We start from the raw sequence: 18,709 nt of genomic DNA, 5'->3' as shown, positions 1-18,709 counted from the left end.
GGTGCCCGCGTGTCCACCTGCCGGCCTGGCCTCTCGCACTCCCGACCTCTGGTGACGAGCCGCCAGCGCGCGCGCGTCGCCCGGCTGTCGAGGTGTCTGCCCCGCCCCCCCTTTCCTCACTCTGCCGCCGAGCTGGCGGTGCCCGCGTGTCCACCTGCCGGCCGGGCCTCCCCCACTCGCGACCTGTGCCGCCGAGCCGCCGGCGCGCGCGCATCGCCCGGCTGTCAGGGAGTCTGCCCCTCCCCCCCTCCTTCCCCAACTCGGCCGCAGAGCCGCCAGGAGCCGCGGGTCGACGAGCCCGACGGGGCTCTATCCCCTCCCCCCACTTCCCTGACTCTGCCGCCGAGCCGGCGGTGCCCCCGTGTCCACCTGCCGGCCGGGCCTCTCGCACTCGCGACCTCTGGTGACGAGCCGCCAGCGCGCGCGCATCGCCCGGCTGTCGAGGTGTCTGCCCCGCCCCCCCTTTCCTCACTCTGCCGCCGAGCTGGCGGTGCCCGCGTGTCCACCTGCCGGCCGGGCCTCCCCCACTCGCGACCTGTGCCGCCGAGCCGCCGGCGCGCGCGCATCGCCCGGCTGTCAGGGAGTCTGCCCCTCCCCCCCTCCTTCCCCAACTCGGCCGCAGAGCCGCCAGGAGCCGCGGGTCGACGAGCCCGACGGGGCTCTATCCCCTCCCCCCACTTCCCTGACTCTGCCGCCGAGCCGGCGGTGCCCGCGTGTCCACCTGCCGGCCGGGCCTCTCGCACTCGCGATCTCTGGTGACGAGACGCCAGCGCGCGCGCGTCGCCCGCCTGGCTTGGAATCCGCCCCTCCCCCTCCTTCCCTCACTCTGCCGCCGAGCTGGCGGTGCCCGCGGGTCCACCTGCCGGCCGTTGCTCCCCTACACGCGACCTCTGGTCACGAGCCGCCGGCGCGCGCGCGTCGCCCGGCTGTCTAGGTGTCTGCCCCTCCCCCCCCTTTCCTCACTCTGCCGCCGAGCTGGCGGTGCCCGCGTGTCCACCTGCCGGCCGGGCCTCCCCCACTCGCGACCTGTGCCGCCGAGCCGCCGGCGCGCGCGCATCGCCCGGCTGTCAGGGAGTCTGCCCCTCCCCCCCTCCTTCCCTAACTCGGCCGCAGAGCCGCCAGGAGCCGCGGGTCGACGAGCCCGACGGGGCTCTATCCCCTCCCCCCACTTCCCTAACTCTGTCGACGAGCTGCGGGTGCCCGCGGGGCCACCTGCGACCGGGGCTCTCCCACTCGCGACCTCGCCCGCCGAGCCGCCAGCGCGCGCCCGTCGCCCGGCTGTCAGGCTGTCTGCCCCTCCCCCGCTCCTCCCCTCACTCTGCCGCCCAGCTGGCGTTGCCCGCGGGCACCTGCCGGCCGGGCCTCTCCCACTGGCGACCTCGCCCGCCCAGCCGCCAGCGCGCGCCCGTCGCCCGCCTGGCAGTGCCCGCGGGTCGACCAGCCGGACGGGGCTCTATCCCCTCCCCCCCTTCCCTAACCCTGCCGACGAGCTGCGGGTGCCCGCGTGTCCACCTGCCGGCCTGGCCTCTCGCACTCCCGACCTCTGGTGACGAGCCGCCAGCGCGCGCGCGTCGCCCGGCTGTCGAGGTGTCTGCCCCGCCCCCCCTTTCCTCACTCTGCCGCCGAGCTGGCGGTGCCCGCGTGTCCACCTGCCGGCCGGGCCTCCCCCACTCGCGACCTGTGCCGCCGAGCCGCCGGCGCGCGCGCATCGCCCGGCTGTCAGGGAGTCTGCCCCTCCCCCCCTCCTTCCCCAACTCGGCCGCAGAGCCGCCAGGAGCCGCGGGTCGACGAGCCCGACGGGGCTCTATCCCCTCCCCCCACTTCCCTGACTCTGCCGCCGAGCCGGCGGTGCCCGCGTGTCCACCTGCCGGCCGGGCCTCTCGCACTCGCGACCTCTGGTGACGAGCCGCCAGCGCGCGCGCATCGCCCGGCTGTCGAGGTGTCTGCCCCGCCCCCCCTTTCCTCACTCTGCCGCCGAGCTGGCGGTGCCCGCGTGTCCACCTGCCGGCCGGGCCTCCCCCACTCGCGACCTGTGCCGCCGAGCCGCCGGCGCGCGCGCATCGCCCGGCTGTCAGGGAGTCTGCCCCTCCCCCCCTCCTTCCCCAACTCGGCCGCAGAGCCGCCAGGAGCCGCGGGTCGACGAGCCCGACGGGGCTCTATCCCCTCCCCCCACTTCCCTGACTCTGCCGCCGAGCCGGCGGTGCCCGCGTGTCCACCTGCCGGCCGGGCCTCTCGCACTCGCGATCTCTGGTGACGAGACGCCAGCGCGCGCGCGTCGCCCGCCTGGCTTGGAATCCGCCCCTCCCCCTCCTTCCCTCACTCTGCCGCCGAGCTGGCGGTGCCCGCGGGTCCACCTGCCGGCCGTTGCTCCCCTACACGCGACCTCTGGTCACGAGCCGCCGGCGCGCGCGCGTCGCCCGGCTGTCTAGGTGTCTGCCCCTCCCCCCCCTTTCCTCACTCTGCCGCCGAGCTGGCGGTGCCCGCGTGTCCACCTGCCGGCCGGGCCTCCCCCACTCGCGACCTGTGCCGCCGAGCCGCCGGCGCGCGCGCATCGCCCGGCTGTCAGGGAGTCTGCCCCTCCCCCCCTCCTTCCCTAACTCGGCCGCAGAGCCGCCAGGAGCCGCGGGTCGACGAGCCCGACGGGGCTCTATCCCCTCCCCCCACTTCCCTAACTCTGTCGACGAGCTGCGGGTGCCCGCGGGGCCACCTGCGACCGGGGCTCTCCCACTCGCGACCTCGCCCGCCGAGCCGCCAGCGCGCGCCCGTCGCCCGGCTGTCAGGCTGTCTGCCCCTCCCCCGCTCCTCCCCTCACTCTGCCGCCCAGCTGGCGTTGCCCGCGGGCACCTGCCGGCCGGGCCTCTCCCACTGGCGACCTCGCCCGCCCAGCCGCCAGCGCGCGCCCGTCGCCCGCCTGGCAGTGCCCGCGGGTCGACCAGCCGGACGGGGCTCTATCCCCTCCCCCCCTTCCCTAACCCTGCCGACGAGCTGCGGGTGCCCGCGTGTCCACCTGCCGGCCTGGCCTCTCGCACTCGCGACCTCTGGTGACGAGCCGCCAGCGCGCGCGCGTCGCCCGGCTGTCGAGGTGTCTGCCCCGCCCCCCCTTTCCTCACTCTGCCGCCGAGCTGGCGGTGCCCGCGTGTCCACCTGCCGGCCGGGCCTCCCCCACTCGCGACCTGTGCCGCCGAGCCGCCGGCGCGCGCGCATCGCCCGGCTGTCAGGGAGTCTGCCCCTCCCCCCCTCCTTCCCCAACTCGGCCGCAGAGCCGCCAGGAGCCGCGGGTCGACGAGCCCGACGGGGCTCTATCCCCTCCCCCCACTTCCCTGACTCTGCCGCCGAGCCGGCGGTGCCCCCGTGTCCACCTGCCGGCCGGGCCTCTCGCACTCGCGACCTCTGGTGACGAGCCGCCAGCGCGCGCGCATCGCCCGGCTGTCGAGGTGTCTGCCCCGCCCCCCCTTTCCTCACTCTGCCGCCGAGCTGGCGGTGCCCGCGTGTCCACCTGCCGGCCGGGCCTCCCCCACTCGCGACCTGTGCCGCCGAGCCGCCGGCGCGCGCGCATCGCCCGGCTGTCAGGGAGTCTGCCCCTCCCCCCCTCCTTCCCCAACTCGGCCGCAGAGCCGCCAGGAGCCGCGGGTCGACGAGCCCGACGGGGCTCTATCCCCTCCCCCCACTTCCCTGACTCTGCCGCCGAGCCGGCGGTGCCCGCGTGTCCACCTGCCGGCCGGGCCTCTCGCACTCGCGATCTCTGGTGACGAGACGCCAGCGCGCGCGCGTCGCCCGCCTGGCTTGGAATCCGCCCCTCCCCCTCCTTCCCTCACTCTGCCGCCGAGCTGGCGGTGCCCGCGGGTCCACCTGCCGGCCGTTGCTCCCCTACACGCGACCTCTGGTCACGAGCCGCCGGCGCGCGCGCGTCGCCCGGCTGTCTAGGTGTCTGCCCCTCCCCCCCCTTTCCTCACTCTGCCGCCGAGCTGGCGGTGCCCGCGTGTCCACCTGCCGGCCGGGCCTCCCCCACTCGCGACCTGTGCCGCCGAGCCGCCGGCGCGCGCGCATCGCCCGGCTGTCAGGGAGTCTGCCCCTCCCCCCCTCCTTCCCTAACTCGGCCGCAGAGCCGCCAGGAGCCGCGGGTCGACGAGCCCGACGGGGCTCTATCCCCTCCCCCCACTTCCCTAACTCTGTCGACGAGCTGCGGGTGCCCGCGGGGCCACCTGCGACCGGGGCTCTCCCACTCGCGACCTCGCCCGCCGAGCCGCCAGCGCGCGCCCGTCGCCCGGCTGTCAGGCTGTCTGCCCCTCCCCCGCTCCTCCCCTCACTCTGCCGCCCAGCTGGCGTTGCCCGCGGGCACCTGCCGGCCGGGCCTCTCCCACTGGCGACCTCGCCCGCCCAGCCGCCAGCGCGCGCCCGTCGCCCGCCTGGCAGTGCCCGCGGGTCGACCAGCCGGACGGGGCTCTATCCCCTCCCCCCCTTCCCTAACCCTGCCGACGAGCTGCGGGTGCCCGCGTGTCCACCTGCCGGCCTGGCCTCTCGCACTCGCGACCTCTGGTGACGAGCCGCCAGCGCGCGCGCGTCGCCCGGCTGTCGAGGTGTCTGCCCCGCCCCCCCTTTCCTCACTCTGCCGCCGAGCTGGCGGTGCCCGCGTGTCCACCTGCCGGCCGGGCCTCCCCCACTCGCGACCTGTGCCGCCGAGCCGCCGGCGCGCGCGCATCGCCCGGCTGTCAGGGAGTCTGCCCCTCCCCCCCTCCTTCCCCAACTCGGCCGCAGAGCCGCCAGGAGCCGCGGGTCGACGAGCCCGACGGGGCTCTATCCCCTCCCCCCACTTCCCTGACTCTGCCGCCGAGCCGGCGGTGCCCCCGTGTCCACCTGCCGGCCGGGCCTCTCGCACTCGCGACCTCTGGTGACGAGCCGCCAGCGCGCGCGCATCGCCCGGCTGTCGAGGTGTCTGCCCCGCCCCCCCTTTCCTCACTCTGCCGCCGAGCTGGCGGTGCCCGCGTGTCCACCTGCCGGCCGGGCCTCCCCCACTCGCGACCTGTGCCGCCGAGCCGCCGGCGCGCGCGCATCGCCCGGCTGTCAGGGAGTCTGCCCCTCCCCCCCTCCTTCCCCAACTCGGCCGCAGAGCCGCCAGGAGCCGCGGGTCGACGAGCCCGACGGGGCTCTATCCCCTCCCCCCACTTCCCTGACTCTGCCGCCGAGCCGGCGGTGCCCGCGTGTCCACCTGCCGGCCGGGCCTCTCGCACTCGCGATCTCTGGTGACGAGACGCCAGCGCGCGCGCGTCGCCCGCCTGGCTTGGAATCCGCCCCTCCCCCTCCTTCCCTCACTCTGCCGCCGAGCTGGCGGTGCCCGCGGGTCCACCTGCCGGCCGTTGCTCCCCTACACGCGACCTCTGGTCACGAGCCGCCGGCGCGCGCGCGTCGCCCGGCTGTCTAGGTGTCTGCCCCTCCCCCCCCTTTCCTCACTCTGCCGCCGAGCTGGCGGTGCCCGCGTGTCCACCTGCCGGCCGGGCCTCCCCCACTCGCGACCTGTGCCGCCGAGCCGCCGGCGCGCGCGCATCGCCCGGCTGTCAGGGAGTCTGCCCCTCCCCCCCTCCTTCCCTAACTCGGCCGCAGAGCCGCCAGGAGCCGCGGGTCGACGAGCCCGACGGGGCTCTATCCCCTCCCCCCACTTCCCTAACTCTGTCGACGAGCTGCGGGTGCCCGCGGGGCCACCTGCGACCGGGGCTCTCCCACTCGCGACCTCGCCCGCCGAGCCGCCAGCGCGCGCCCGTCGCCCGGCTGTCAGGCTGTCTGCCCCTCCCCCGCTCCTCCCCTCACTCTGCCGCCCAGCTGGCGTTGCCCGCGGGCACCTGCCGGCCGGGCCTCTCCCACTGGCGACCTCGCCCGCCCAGCCGCCAGCGCGCGCCCGTCGCCCGCCTGGCAGTGCCCGCGGGTCGACCAGCCGGACGGGGCTCTATCCCCTCCCCCCCTTCCCTAACCCTGCCGACGAGCTGCGGGTGCCCGCGTGTCCACCTGCCGGCCTGGCCTCTCGCACTCGCGACCTCTGGTGACGAGCCGCCAGCGCGCGCGCGTCGCCCGGCTGTCGAGGTGTCTGCCCCGCCCCCCCTTTCCTCACTCTGCCGCCGAGCTGGCGGTGCCCGCGTGTCCACCTGCCGGCCGGGCCTCCCCCACTCGCGACCTGTGCCGCCGAGCCGCCGGCGCGCGCGCATCGCCCGGCTGTCAGGGAGTCTGCCCCTCCCCCCCTCCTTCCCCAACTCGGCCGCAGAGCCGCCAGGAGCCGCGGGTCGACGAGCCCGACGGGGCTCTATCCCCTCCCCCCACTTCCCTGACTCTGCCGCCGAGCCGGCGGTGCCCCCGTGTCCACCTGCCGGCCGGGCCTCTCGCACTCGCGACCTCTGGTGACGAGCCGCCAGCGCGCGCGCATCGCCCGGCTGTCGAGGTGTCTGCCCCGCCCCCCCTTTCCTCACTCTGCCGCCGAGCTGGCGGTGCCCGCGTGTCCACCTGCCGGCCGGGCCTCCCCCACTCGCGACCTGTGCCGCCGAGCCGCCGGCGCGCGCGCATCGCCCGGCTGTCAGGGAGTCTGCCCCTCCCCCCCTCCTTCCCCAACTCGGCCGCAGAGCCGCCAGGAGCCGCGGGTCGACGAGCCCGACGGGGCTCTATCCCCTCCCCCCACTTCCCTGACTCTGCCGCCGAGCCGGCGGTGCCCGCGTGTCCACCTGCCGGCCGGGCCTCTCGCACTCGCGATCTCTGGTGACGAGACGCCAGCGCGCGCGCGTCGCCCGCCTGGCTTGGAATCCGCCCCTCCCCCTCCTTCCCTCACTCTGCCGCCGAGCTGGCGGTGCCCGCGGGTCCACCTGCCGGCCGTTGCTCCCCTACACGCGACCTCTGGTCACGAGCCGCCGGCGCGCGCGCGTCGCCCGGCTGTCTAGGTGTCTGCCCCTCCCCCCCCTTTCCTCACTCTGCCGCCGAGCTGGCGGTGCCCGCGTGTCCACCTGCCGGCCGGGCCTCCCCCACTCGCGACCTGTGCCGCCGAGCCGCCGGCGCGCGCGCATCGCCCGGCTGTCAGGGAGTCTGCCCCTCCCCCCCTCCTTCCCTAACTCGGCCGCAGAGCCGCCAGGAGCCGCGGGTCGACGAGCCCGACGGGGCTCTATCCCCTCCCCCCACTTCCCTAACTCTGTCGACGAGCTGCGGGTGCCCGCGGGGCCACCTGCGACCGGGGCTCTCCCACTCGCGACCTCGCCCGCCGAGCCGCCAGCGCGCGCCCGTCGCCCGGCTGTCAGGCTGTCTGCCCCTCCCCCGCTCCTCCCCTCACTCTGCCGCCCAGCTGGCGTTGCCCGCGGGCACCTGCCGGCCGGGCCTCTCCCACTGGCGACCTCGCCCGCCCAGCCGCCAGCGCGCGCCCGTCGCCCGCCTGGCAGTGCCCGCGGGTCGACCAGCCGGACGGGGCTCTATCCCCTCCCCCCCTTCCCTAACCCTGCCGACGAGCTGCGGGTGCCCGCGTGTCCACCTGCCGGCCTGGCCTCTCGCACTCGCGACCTCTGGTGACGAGCCGCCAGCGCGCGCGCGTCGCCCGGCTGTCGAGGTGTCTGCCCCGCCCCCCCTTTCCTCACTCTGCCGCCGAGCTGGCGGTGCCCGCGTGTCCACCTGCCGGCCGGGCCTCCCCCACTCGCGACCTGTGCCGCCGAGCCGCCGGCGCGCGCGCATCGCCCGGCTGTCAGGGAGTCTGCCCCTCCCCCCCTCCTTCCCCAACTCGGCCGCAGAGCCGCCAGGAGCCGCGGGTCGACGAGCCCGACGGGGCTCTATCCCCTCCCCCCACTTCCCTGACTCTGCCGCCGTGCCGGCGGTGCCCCCGTGTCCACCTGCCGGCCGGGCCTCTCGCACTCGCGACCTCTGGTGACGAGCCGCCAGCGCGCGCGCATCGCCCGGCTGTCGAGGTGTCTGCCCCGCCCCCCCTTTCCTCACTCTGCCGCCGAGCTGGCGGTGCCCGCGTGTCCACCTGCCGGCCGGGCCTCCCCCACTCGCGACCTGTGCCGCCGAGCCGCCGGCGCGCGCGCATCGCCCGGCTGTCAGGGAGTCTGCCCCTCCCCCCCTCCTTCCCCAACTCGGCCGCAGAGCCGCCAGGAGCCGCGGGTCGACGAGCCCGACGGGGCTCTATCCCCTCCCCCCACTTCCCTAGCTCTGTCGACGAGCTGCGGGTGCCCGCGGGTCCACCTGCGACCGGGGCTCTCCCACTCGCGACCTCGCCCGCCGAGCCGCCAGCGCGCGCCCGTCGCCCGGCTGTCAGGCTGTCTGCCCCTCCCCCGCTCCTCCCCTCACTCTGCCGCCCAGCTGGCGTTGCCCGCGGGCACCTGCCGGCCGGGCCTCTCCCACTGGCGACCTCGCCCGCCCAGCCGCCAGCGCGCGCCCGTCGCCCGCCTGGCAGTGCCCGCGGGTCGACCAGCCGGACGGGGCTCTATCCCCTCCCCCCCTTCCCTAACCCTGCCGACGAGCTGCGGGTGCCCGCGTGTCCACCTGCCGGCCGGGCCTCCCCCACTCGCGACCTGTGCCGCCGAGCCGCCGGCGCGCGCGCATCGCCCGGCTGTCAGGGAGTCTGCCCCTCCCCCCCTCCTTCCCCAACTCGGCCGCAGAGCCGCCAGGAGCCGCGGGTCGACGAGCCCGACGGGGCTCTATCCCCTCCCCCCACTTCCCTGACTCTGCCGCCGAGCCGGCGGTGCCCGCGTGTCCACCTGCCGGCCGGGCCTCTCGCACTCGCGATCTCTGGTGACGAGACGCCAGCGCGCGCGCGTCGCCCGCCTGGCTTGGAATCCGCCCCTCCCCCTCCTTCCCTCACTCTGCCGCCGAGCTGGCGCTGCCCGCGGGTCCACCTGCCGGCCGTTGCTCCCCTACACGCGACCTCTGGTCACGAGCCGCCGGCGCGCGCGCGTCGCCCGGCTGTCTAGGTGTCTGCCCCTCCCCCCCTTTCCTCACTCTGCCGCCGAGCTGGCGGTGCCCGCGTGTCCACCTGCCGGCCGGGCCTCCCCCACTCGCGACCTGTGCCGCCGAGCCGCCGGCGCGCGCGCATCGCCCGGCTGTCAGGGAGTCTGCCCCTCCCCCCCTCCTTCCCTAACTCGGCCGCAGAGCCGCCAGGAGCCGCGGGTCGACGAGCCCGACGGGGCTCTATCCCCTCCCCCCACTTCCCTAACTCTGTCGACGAGCTGCGGGTGCCCGCGGGGCCACCTGCGACCGGGGCTCTCCCACTCGCGACCTCGCCCGCCGAGCCGCCAGCGCGCGCCCGTCGCCCGGCTGTCAGGCTGTCGGCCCCTCCCCCGCTCCTCCCCTCACTCTGCCGCCCAGCTGGCGTTGCCCGCGGGCACCTGCCGGCCGGGCCTCTCCCACTGGCGACCTCGCCCGCCCAGCCGCCAGCGCGCGCCCGTCGCCCGCCTGGCAGTGCCCGCGGGTCGACCAGCCGGACGGGGCTCTATCCCCTCCCCCCCTTCCCTAACCCTGCCGACGAGCTGCGGGTGCCCGCGTGTCCACCTGCCGGCCTGGCCTCTCGCACTCGCGACCTCTGGTGACGAGCCGCCAGCGCGCGCGCGTCGCCCGGCTGTCGAGGTGTCTGCCCCGCCCCCCCTTTCCTCACTCTGCCGCCGAGCTGGCGGTGCCCGCGTGTCCACCTGCCGGCCGGGCCTCCCCCACTCGCGACCTGTGCCGCCGAGCCGCCGGCGCGCGCGCATCGCCCGGCTGTCAGGGAGTCTGCCCCTCCCCCCCTCCTTCCCCAACTCGGCCGCAGAGCCGCCAGGAGCCGCGGGTCGACGAGCCCGACGGGGCTCTATCCCCTCCCCCCACTTCCCTGACTCTGCCGCCGAGCCGGCGGTGCCCGCGTGTCCACCTGCCGGCCGGGCCTCTCGCACTCGCGATCTCTGGTGACGAGACGCCAGCGCGCGCGCGTCGCCCGCCTGGCTTGGAATCCGCCCCTCCCCCTCCTTCCCTCACTCTGCCGCCGAGCTGGCGCTGCCCGCGGGTCCACCTGCCGGCCGGTGCTCCCATACACGCGACCTCTGGTCACGAGCCGCCGGCGCGCGCGCGTCGCCCGGCTGTCTAGGTGTCTGCCCCTCCCCCCCCTTTCCTCACTCTGCCGCCGAGCTGGCGGTGCCCGCGTGTCCACCTGCCGGCCGGGCCTCCCCCACTCGCGACCTGTGCCGCCGAGCCGCCGGCGCGCGCGCATCGCCCGGCTGTCAGGGAGTCTGCCCCTCCCCCCCTCCTTCCCTAACTCGGCCGCAGAGCCGCCAGGAGCCGCGGGTCGACGAGCCCGACGGGGCTCTATCCCCTCCCCCCACTTCCCTAACTCTGTCGACGAGCTGCGGGTGCCCGCGGGGCCACCTGCGACCGGGGCTCTCCCACTCGCGACCTCGCCCGCCGAGCCGCCAGCGCGCGCCCGTCGCCCGGCTGTCAGGCTGTCTGCCCCTCCCCCGCTCCTCCCCTCACTCTGCCGCCCAGCTGGCGTTGCCCGCGGGCACCTGCCGGCCGGGCCTCTCCCACTGGCGACCGCGCCCGCCCAGCCGCCAGCGCGCGCCCGTCGCCCGCCTGGCAGTGCCCGCGGGTCGACCAGCCGGACGGGGCTCTATCCCCTTCCCCCCTTCCCTAACCCTGCCGACGAGCTGCGGGTGCCCGCGTGTCCACCTGCCGGCCTGGCCTCTCGCACTCCCGACCTCTGGTGACGAGCCGCCAGCGCGCGCGCGTCGCCCGGCTGTCGAGGTGTCTGCCCCGCCCCCCCTTTCCTCACTCTGCCGCCGAGCTGGCGGTGCCCGCGTGTCCACCTGCCGGCCGGGCCTCCCCCACTCGCGACCTGTGCCGCCGAGGCGCCGGCGCGCGCGCATCGCCCGGCTGTCAGGGAGTCTGCCCCTCCCCCCCTCCTTCCCCAACTCGGCCGCAGAGCCGCCAGGAGCCGCGGGTCGACGAGCCCGACGGGGCTCTATCCCCTCCCCCCACTTCCCTGACTCTGCCGCCGAGCCGGCGGTGCCCCCGTGTCCACCTGCCGGCCGGGCCTCTCGCACTCGCGACCTCTGGTGACGAGCCGCCAGCGCGCGCGCGTCGCCCGGCTGTCGAGGTGTCTGCCCCGCCCCCCCTTTCCTCACTCTGCCGCCGAGCTGGCGGTGCCCGCGTGTCCACCTGCCGGCCGGGCCTCCCCCACTCGCGACCTGTGCCGCCGAGCCGCCGGCGCGCGCGCATCGCCCGGCTGTCAGGGAGTCTGCCCCTCCCCCCCTCCTTCCCCAACTCGGCCGCAGAGCCGCCAGGAGCCGCGGGTCGACGAGCCCGACGGGGCTCTATCCCCTCCCCCCACTTCCCTGACTCTGCCGCCGAGCCGGCGGTGCCCGCGTGTCCACCTGCCGGCCGGGCCTCTCGCACTCGCGATCTCTGGTGACGAGACGCCAGCGCGCGCGCGTCGCCCGCCTGGCTTGGAATCCGCCCCTCCCCCTCCTTCCCTCACTCTGCCGCCGAGCTGGCGCTGCCCGCGGGTCCACCTGCCGGCCGGTGCTCCCCTACACGCGACCTCTGGTCACGAGCCGCCGGCGCGCGCGCGTCGCCCGGCTGTCTAGGTGTCTGCCCCTCCCCCCCCTTTCCTCACTCTGCCGCCGAGCTGGCGGTGCCCGCGTGTCCACCTGCCGGCCGGGCCTCCCCCACTCGCGACCTGTGCCGCCGAGCCGCCGGCGCGCGCGCATCGCCCGGCTGTCAGGGAGTCTGCCCCTCCCCCCCTCCTTCCCTAACTCGGCCGCAGAGCCGCCAGGAGCCGCGGGTCGACGAGCCCGACGGGGCTCTATCCCCTCCCCCCACTTCCCTAACTCTGTCGACGAGCTGCGGGTGCCCGCGGGGCCACCTGCGACCGGGGCTCTCCCACTCGCGACCTCGCCCGCCGAGCCGCCAGCGCGCGCCCGTCGCCCGGCTGTCAGGCTGTCTGCCCCTCCCCCGCTCCTCCCCTCACTCTGCCGCCCAGCTGGCGTTGCCCGCGGGCACCTGCCGGCCGGGCCTCTCCCACTGGCGACCTCGCCCGCCCAGCCGCCAGCGCGCGCCCGTCGCCCGCCTGGCAGTGCCCGCGGGTCGACCAGCCGGACGGGGCTCTATCCCCTCCCCCCCTTCCCTAACCCTGCCGACGAGCTGCGGGTGCCCGCGTGTCCACCTGCCGGCCTGGCCTCTCGCACTCCCGACCTCTGGTGACGAGCCGCCAGCGCGCGCGCGTCGCCCGGCTGTCGAGGTGTCTGCCCCGCCCCCCCTTTCCTCACTCTGCCGCCGAGCTGGCGGTGCCCGCGTGTCCACCTGCCGGCCGGGCCTCCCCCACTCGCGACCTGTGCCGCCGAGCCGCCGGCGCGCGCGCATCGCCCGGCTGTCAGGGAGTCTGCCCCTCCCCCCCTCCTTCCCCAACTCGGCCGCAGAGCCGCCAGGAGCCGCGGGTCGACGAGCCCGACGGGGCTCTATCCCCTCCCCCCACTTCCCTGACTCTGCCGCCGAGCCGGCGGTGCCCCCGTGTCCACCTGCCGGCCGGGCCTCTCGCACTCGCGACCTCTGGTGACGAGCCGCCAGCGCGCGCGCATCGCCCGGCTGTCGAGGTGTCTGCCCCGCCCCCCCTTTCCTCACTCTGCCGCCGAGCTGGCGGTGCCCGCGTGTCCACCTGCCGGCCGGGCCTCCCCCACTCGCGACCTGTGCCGCCGAGCCGCCGGCGCGCGCGCATCGCCCGGCTGTCAGGGAGTCTGCCCCTCCCCCCTCCTTCCCCAACTCGGCCGCAGAGCCGCCAGGAGCCGCGGGTCGACGAGCCCGACGGGGCTCTATCCCCTCCCCCCACTTCCCTGACTCTGCCGCCGAGCCGGCGGTGCCCGCGTGTCCACCTGCCGGCCGGGCCTCTCGCACTCGCGATCTCTGGTGACGAGACGCCAGCGCGCGCGCGTCGCCCGCCTGGCTTGGAATCCGCCCCTCCCCCTCCTTCCCTCACTCTGCCGCCGAGCTGGCGGTGCCCGCGGGTCCACCTGCCGGCCGTTGCTCCCCTACACGCGACCTCTGGTCACGAGCCGCCGGCGCGCGCGCGTCGCCCGGCTGTCTAGGTGTCTGCCCCTCCCCCCCCTTTCCTCACTCTGCCGCCGAGCTGGCGGTGCCCGCGTGTCCACCTGCCGGCCGGGCCTCCCCCACTCGCGACCTGTGCCGCCGAGCCGCCGGCGCGCGCGCATCGCCCGGCTGTCAGGGAGTCTGCCCCTCCCCCCCTCCTTCCCTAACTCGGCCGCAGAGCCGCCAGGAGCCGCGGGTCGACGAGCCCGACGGGGCTCTATCCCCTCCCCCCACTTCCCTAACTCTGTCGACGAGCTGCGGGTGCCCGCGGGGCCACCTGCGACCGGGGCTCTCCCACTCGCGACCTCGCCCGCCGAGCCGCCAGCGCGCGCCCGTCGCCCGGCTGTCAGGCTGTCTGCCCCTCCCCCGCTCCTCCCCTCACTCTGCCGCCCAGCTGGCGTTGCCCGCGGGCACCTGCCGGCCGGGCCTCTCCCACTGGCGACCTCGCCCGCCCAGCCGCCAGCGCGCGCCCGTCGCCCGCCTGGCAGTGCCCGCGGGTCGACCAGCCGGACGGGGCTCTATCCCCTCCCCCCCTTCCCTAACCCTGCCGACGAGCTGCGGGTGCCCGCGTGTCCACCTGCCGGCCTGGCCTCTCGCACTCCCGACCTCTGGTGACGAGCCGCCAGCGCGCGCGCGTCGCCCGGCTGTCGAGGTGTCTGCCCCGCCCCCCCTTTCCTCACTCTGCCGCCGAGCTGGCGGTGCCCGCGTGTCCACCTGCCGGCCGGGCCTCCCCCACTCGCGACCTGTGCCGCCGAGCCGCCGGCGCGCGCGCATCGCCCGGCTGTCAGGGAGTCTGCCCCTCCCCCCCTCCTTCCCCAACTCGGCCGCAGAGCCGCCAGGAGCCGCGGGTCGACGAGCCCGACGGGGCTCTATCCCCTCCCCCCACTTCCCTGACTCTGCCGCCGAGCCGGCGGTGCCCCCGTGTCCACCTGCCGGCCGGGCCTCTCGCACTCGCGACCTCTGGTGACGAGCCGCCAGCGCGCGCGCGTCGCCCGGCTGTCGAGGTGTCTGCCCCGCCCCCCCTTTCCTCACTCTGCCGCCGAGCTGGCGGTGCCCGCGTGTCCACCTGCCGGCCGGGCCTCCCCCACTCGCGACCTGTGCCGCCGAGCCGCCGGCGCGCGCGCATCGCCCGGCTGTCAGGGAGTCTGCCCCTCCCCCCCTCCTTCCCCAACTCGGCCGCAGAGCCGCCAGGAGCCGCGGGTCGACGAGCCCGACGGGGCTCTATCCCCTCCCCCCACTTCCCTGACTCTGCCGCCGAGCCGGCGGTGCCCGCGTGTCCACCTGCCGGCCGGGCCTCTCGCACTCGCGATCTCTGGTGACGAGACGCCAGCGCGCGCGCGTCGCCCGCCTGGCTTGGAATCCGCCCCTCCCCCTCCTTCCCTCACTCTGCCGCCGAGCTGGCGGTGCCCGCGGGTCCACCTGCCGGCCGTTGCTCCCCTACACGCGACCTCTGGTCACGAGCCGCCGGCGCGCGCGCGTCGCCCGGCTGTCTAGGTGTCTGCCCCTCCCCCCCCTTTCCTCACTCTGCCGCCGAGCTGGCGGTGCCCGCGTGTCCACCTGCCGGCCGGGCCTCCCCCACTCGCGACCTGTGCCGCCGAGCCGCCGGCGCGCGCGCATCGCCCGGCTGTCAGGGAGTCTGCCCCTCCCCCCCTCCTTCCCTAACTCGGCCGCAGAGCCGCCAGGAGCCGCGGGTCGACGAGCCCGACGGGGCTCTATCCCCTCCCCCCACTTCCCTAACTCTGTCGACGAGCTGCGGGTGCCCGCGGGGCCACCTGCGACCGGGGCTCTCCCACTCGCGACCTCGCCCGCCGAGCCGCCAGCGCGCGCCCGTCGCCCGGCTGTCAGGCTGTCTGCCCCTCCCCCGCTCCTCCCCTCACTCTGCCGCCCAGCTGGCGTTGCCCGCGGGCACCTGCCGGCCGGGCCTCTCCCACTGGCGACCTCGCCCGCCCAGCCGCCAGCGCGCGCCCGTCGCCCGCCTGGCAGTGCCCGCGGGTCGACCAGCCGGACGGGGCTCTATCCCCTCCCCCCCTTCCCTAACCCTGCCGACGAGCTGCGGGTGCCCGCGTGTCCACCTGCCGGCCTGGCCTCTCGCACTCCCGACCTCTGGTGACGAGCCGCCAGCGCGCGCGCGTCGCCCGGCTGTCGAGGTGTCTGCCCCGCCCCCCCTTTCCTCACTCTGCCGCCGAGCTGGCGGTGCCCGCGTGTCCACCTGCCGGCCGGGCCTCCCCCACTCGCGACCTGTGCCGCCGAGCCGCCGGCGCGCGCGCATCGCCCGGCTGTCAGGGAGTCTGCCCCTCCCCCCCTCCTTCCCCAACTCGGCCGCAGAGCCGCCAGGAGCCGCGGGTCGACGAGCCCGACGGGGCTCTATCCCCTCCCCCCACTTCCCTGACTCTGCCGCCGAGCCGGCGGTGCCCCCGTGTCCACCTGCCGGCCGGGCCTCTCGCACTCGCGACCTCTGGTGACGAGCCGCCAGCGCGCGCGCGTCGCCCGGCTGTCGAGGTGTCTGCCCCGCCCCCCCTTTCCTCACTCTGCCGCCGAGCTGGCGGTGCCCGCGTGTCCACCTGCCGGCCGGGCCTCCCCCACTCGCGACCTGTGCCGCCGAGCCGCCGGCGCGCGCGCATCGCCCGGCTGTCAGGGAGTCTGCCCCTCCCCCCCTCCTTCCCCAACTCGGCCGCAGAGCCGCCAGGAGCCGCGGGTCGACGAGCCCGACGGGGCTCTATCCCCTCCCCCCACTTCCCTGACTCTGCCGCCGAGCCGGCGGTGCCCGCGTGTCCACCTGCCGGCCGGGCCTCTCGCACTCGCGATCTCTGGTGACGAGACGCCAGCGCGCGCGCGTCGCCCGCCTGGCTTGGAATCCGCCCCTCCCCCTCCTTCCCTCACTCTGCCGCCGAGCTGGCGGTGCCCGCGGGTCCACCTGCCGGCCGTTGCTCCCCTACACGCGACCTCTGGTCACGAGCCGCCGGCGCGCGCGCGTCGCCCGGCTGTCTAGGTGTCTGCCCCTCCCCCCCCTTTCCTCACTCTGCCGCCGAGCTGGCGGTGCCCGCGTGTCCACCTGCCGGCCGGGCCTCCCCCACTCGCGACCTGTGCCGCCGAGCCGCCGGCGCGCGCGCATCGCCCGGCTGTCAGGGAGTCTGCCCCTCCCCCCTCCTTCCCTAACTCGGCCGCAGAGCCGCCAGGAGCCGCGGGTCGACGAGCCCGACGGGGCTCTATCCCCTCCCCCCACTTCCCTAACTCTGTCGACGAGCTGCGGGTGCCCGCGGGGCCACCTGCGACCGGGGCTCTCCCACTCGCGACCTCGCCCGCCGAGCCGCCAGCGCGCGCCCGTCGCCCGGCTGTCAGGCTGTCTGCCCCTCCCCCGCTCCTCCCCTCACTCTGCCGCCCAGCTGGCGTTGCCCGCGGGCACCTGCCGGCCGGGCCTCTCCCACTGGCGACCTCGCCCGCCCAGCCGCCAGCGCGCGCCCGTCGCCCGCCTGGCAGTGCCCGCGGGTCGACCAGCCGGACGGGGCTCTATCCCCTCCCCCCCTTCCCTAACCCTGCCGACGAGCTGCGGGTGCCCGCGTGTCCACCTGCCGGCCTGGCCTCTCGCACTCCCGACCTCTGGTGACGAGCCGCCAGCGCGCGCGCGTCGCCCGGCTGTCGAGGTGTCTGCCCCGCCCCCCCTTTCCTCACTCTGCCGCCGAGCTGGCGGTGCCCGCGTGTCCACCTGCCGGCCGGGCCTCCCCCACTCGCGACCTGTGCCGCCGAGCCGCCGGCGCGCGCGCATCGCCCGGCTGTCAGGGAGTCTGCCCCTCCCCCCCTCCTTCCCCAACTCGGCCGCAGAGCCGCCAGGAGCCGCGGGTCGACGAGCCCGACGGGGCTCTATCCCCTCCCCCCACTTCCCTGACTCTGCCGCCGAGCCGGCGGTGCCCCCGTGTCCACCTGCCGGCCGGGCCTCTCGCACTCGCGACCTCTGGTGACGAGCCGCCAGCGCGCGCGCATCGCCCGGCTGTCGAGGTGTCTGCCCCGCCCCCCCTTTCCTCACTCTGCCGCCGAGCTGGCGGTGCCCGCGTGTCCACCTGCCGGCCGGGCCTCCCCCACTCGCGACCTGTGCCGCCGAGCCGCCGGCGCGCGCGCATCGCCCGGCTGTCAGGGAGTCTGCCCCTCCCCCCTCCTTCCCCAACTCGGCCGCAGAGCCGCCAGGAGCCGCGGGTCGACGAGCCCGACGGGGCTCTATCCCCTCCCCCCACTTCCCTGACTCTGCCGCCGAGCCGGCGGTGCCCGCGTGTCCACCTGCCGGCCGGGCCTCTCGCACTCGCGATCTCTGGTGACGAGACGCCAGCGCGCGCGCGTCGCCCGCCTGGCTTGGAATCCGCCCCTCCCCCTCCTTCCCTCACTCTGCCGCCGAGCTGGCGGTGCCCGCGGGTCCACCTGCCGGCCGTTGCTCCCCTACACGCGACCTCTGGTCACGAGCCGCCGGCGCGCGCGCGTCGCCCGGCTGTCTAGGTGTCTGCCCCTCCCCCCCCTTTCCTCACTCTGCCGCCGAGCTGGCGGTGCCCGCGTGTCCACCTGCCGGCCGGGCCTCCCCCACTCGCGACCTGTGCCGCCGAGCCGCCGGCGCGCGCGCATCGCCCGGCTGTCAGGGAGTCTGCCCCTCCCCCCCTCCTTCCCTAACTCGGCCGCAGAGCCGCCAGGAGCCGCGGGTCGACGAGCCCGACGGGGCTCTATCCCCTCCCCCCACTTCCCTAACTCTGTCGACGAGCTGCGGGTGCCCGCGGGGCCACCTGCGACCGGGGCTCTCCCACTCGCGACCTCGCCCGCCGAGCCGCCAGCGCGCGCCCGTCGCCCGGCTGTCAGGCTGTCTGCCCCTCCCCCGCTCCTCCCCTCACTCTGCCGCCCAGCTGGCGTTGCCCGCGGGCACCTGCCGGCCGGGCCTCTCCCACTGGCGACCTCGCCCGCCCAGCCGCCAGCGCGCGCCCGTCGCCCGCCTGGCAGTGCCCGCGGGTCGACCAGCCGGACGGGGCTCTATCCCCTCCCCCCCTTCCCTAACCCTGCCGACGAGCTGCGGGTGCCCGCGTGTCCACCTGCCGGCCTGGCCTCTCGCACTCGCGACCTCTGGTGACGAGCCGCCAGCGCGCGCGCGTCGCCCGGCTGTCGAGGTGTCTGCCCCGCCCCCCCTTTCCTCACTCTGCCGCCGAGCTGGCGGTGCCCGCGTGTCCACCTGCCGGCCGGGCCTCCCCCACTCGCGACCTGTGCCGCCGAGCCGCCGGCGCGCGCGCATCGCCCGGCTGTCAGGGAGTCTGCCCCTCCCCCCCTCCTTCCCCAACTCGGCCGCAGAGCCGCCAGGAGCCGCGGGTCGACGAGCCCGACGGGGCTCTATCCCCTCCCCCCACTTCCCTGACTCTGCCGCCGAGCCGGCGGTGCCCCCGTGTCCACCTGCCGGCCGGGCCTCTCGCACTCGCGACCTCTGGTGACGAGCCGCCAGCGCGCGCGCATCGCCCGGCTGTCGAGGTGTCTGCCCCGCCCCCCCTTTCCTCACTCTGCCGCCGAGCTGGCGGTGCCCGCGTGTCCACCTGCCGGCCGGGCCTCCCCCACTCGCGACCTGTGCCGCCGAGCCGCCGGCGCGCGCGCATCGCCCGGCTGTCAGGGAGTCTGCCCCTCCCCCCCTCCTTCCCCA

This window comes from Giraffa tippelskirchi, chromosome 8, assembly GCF_054371585.1.
Source record: "Giraffa tippelskirchi isolate mGirTip1 chromosome 8, T2T-mGirTip1v1.2.pri, whole genome shotgun sequence".
NCBI classification, from domain to species: domain Eukaryota; kingdom Metazoa; phylum Chordata; class Mammalia; order Artiodactyla; family Giraffidae; genus Giraffa; species Giraffa tippelskirchi.
This window is presented reverse-complemented; position numbering follows the sequence as displayed.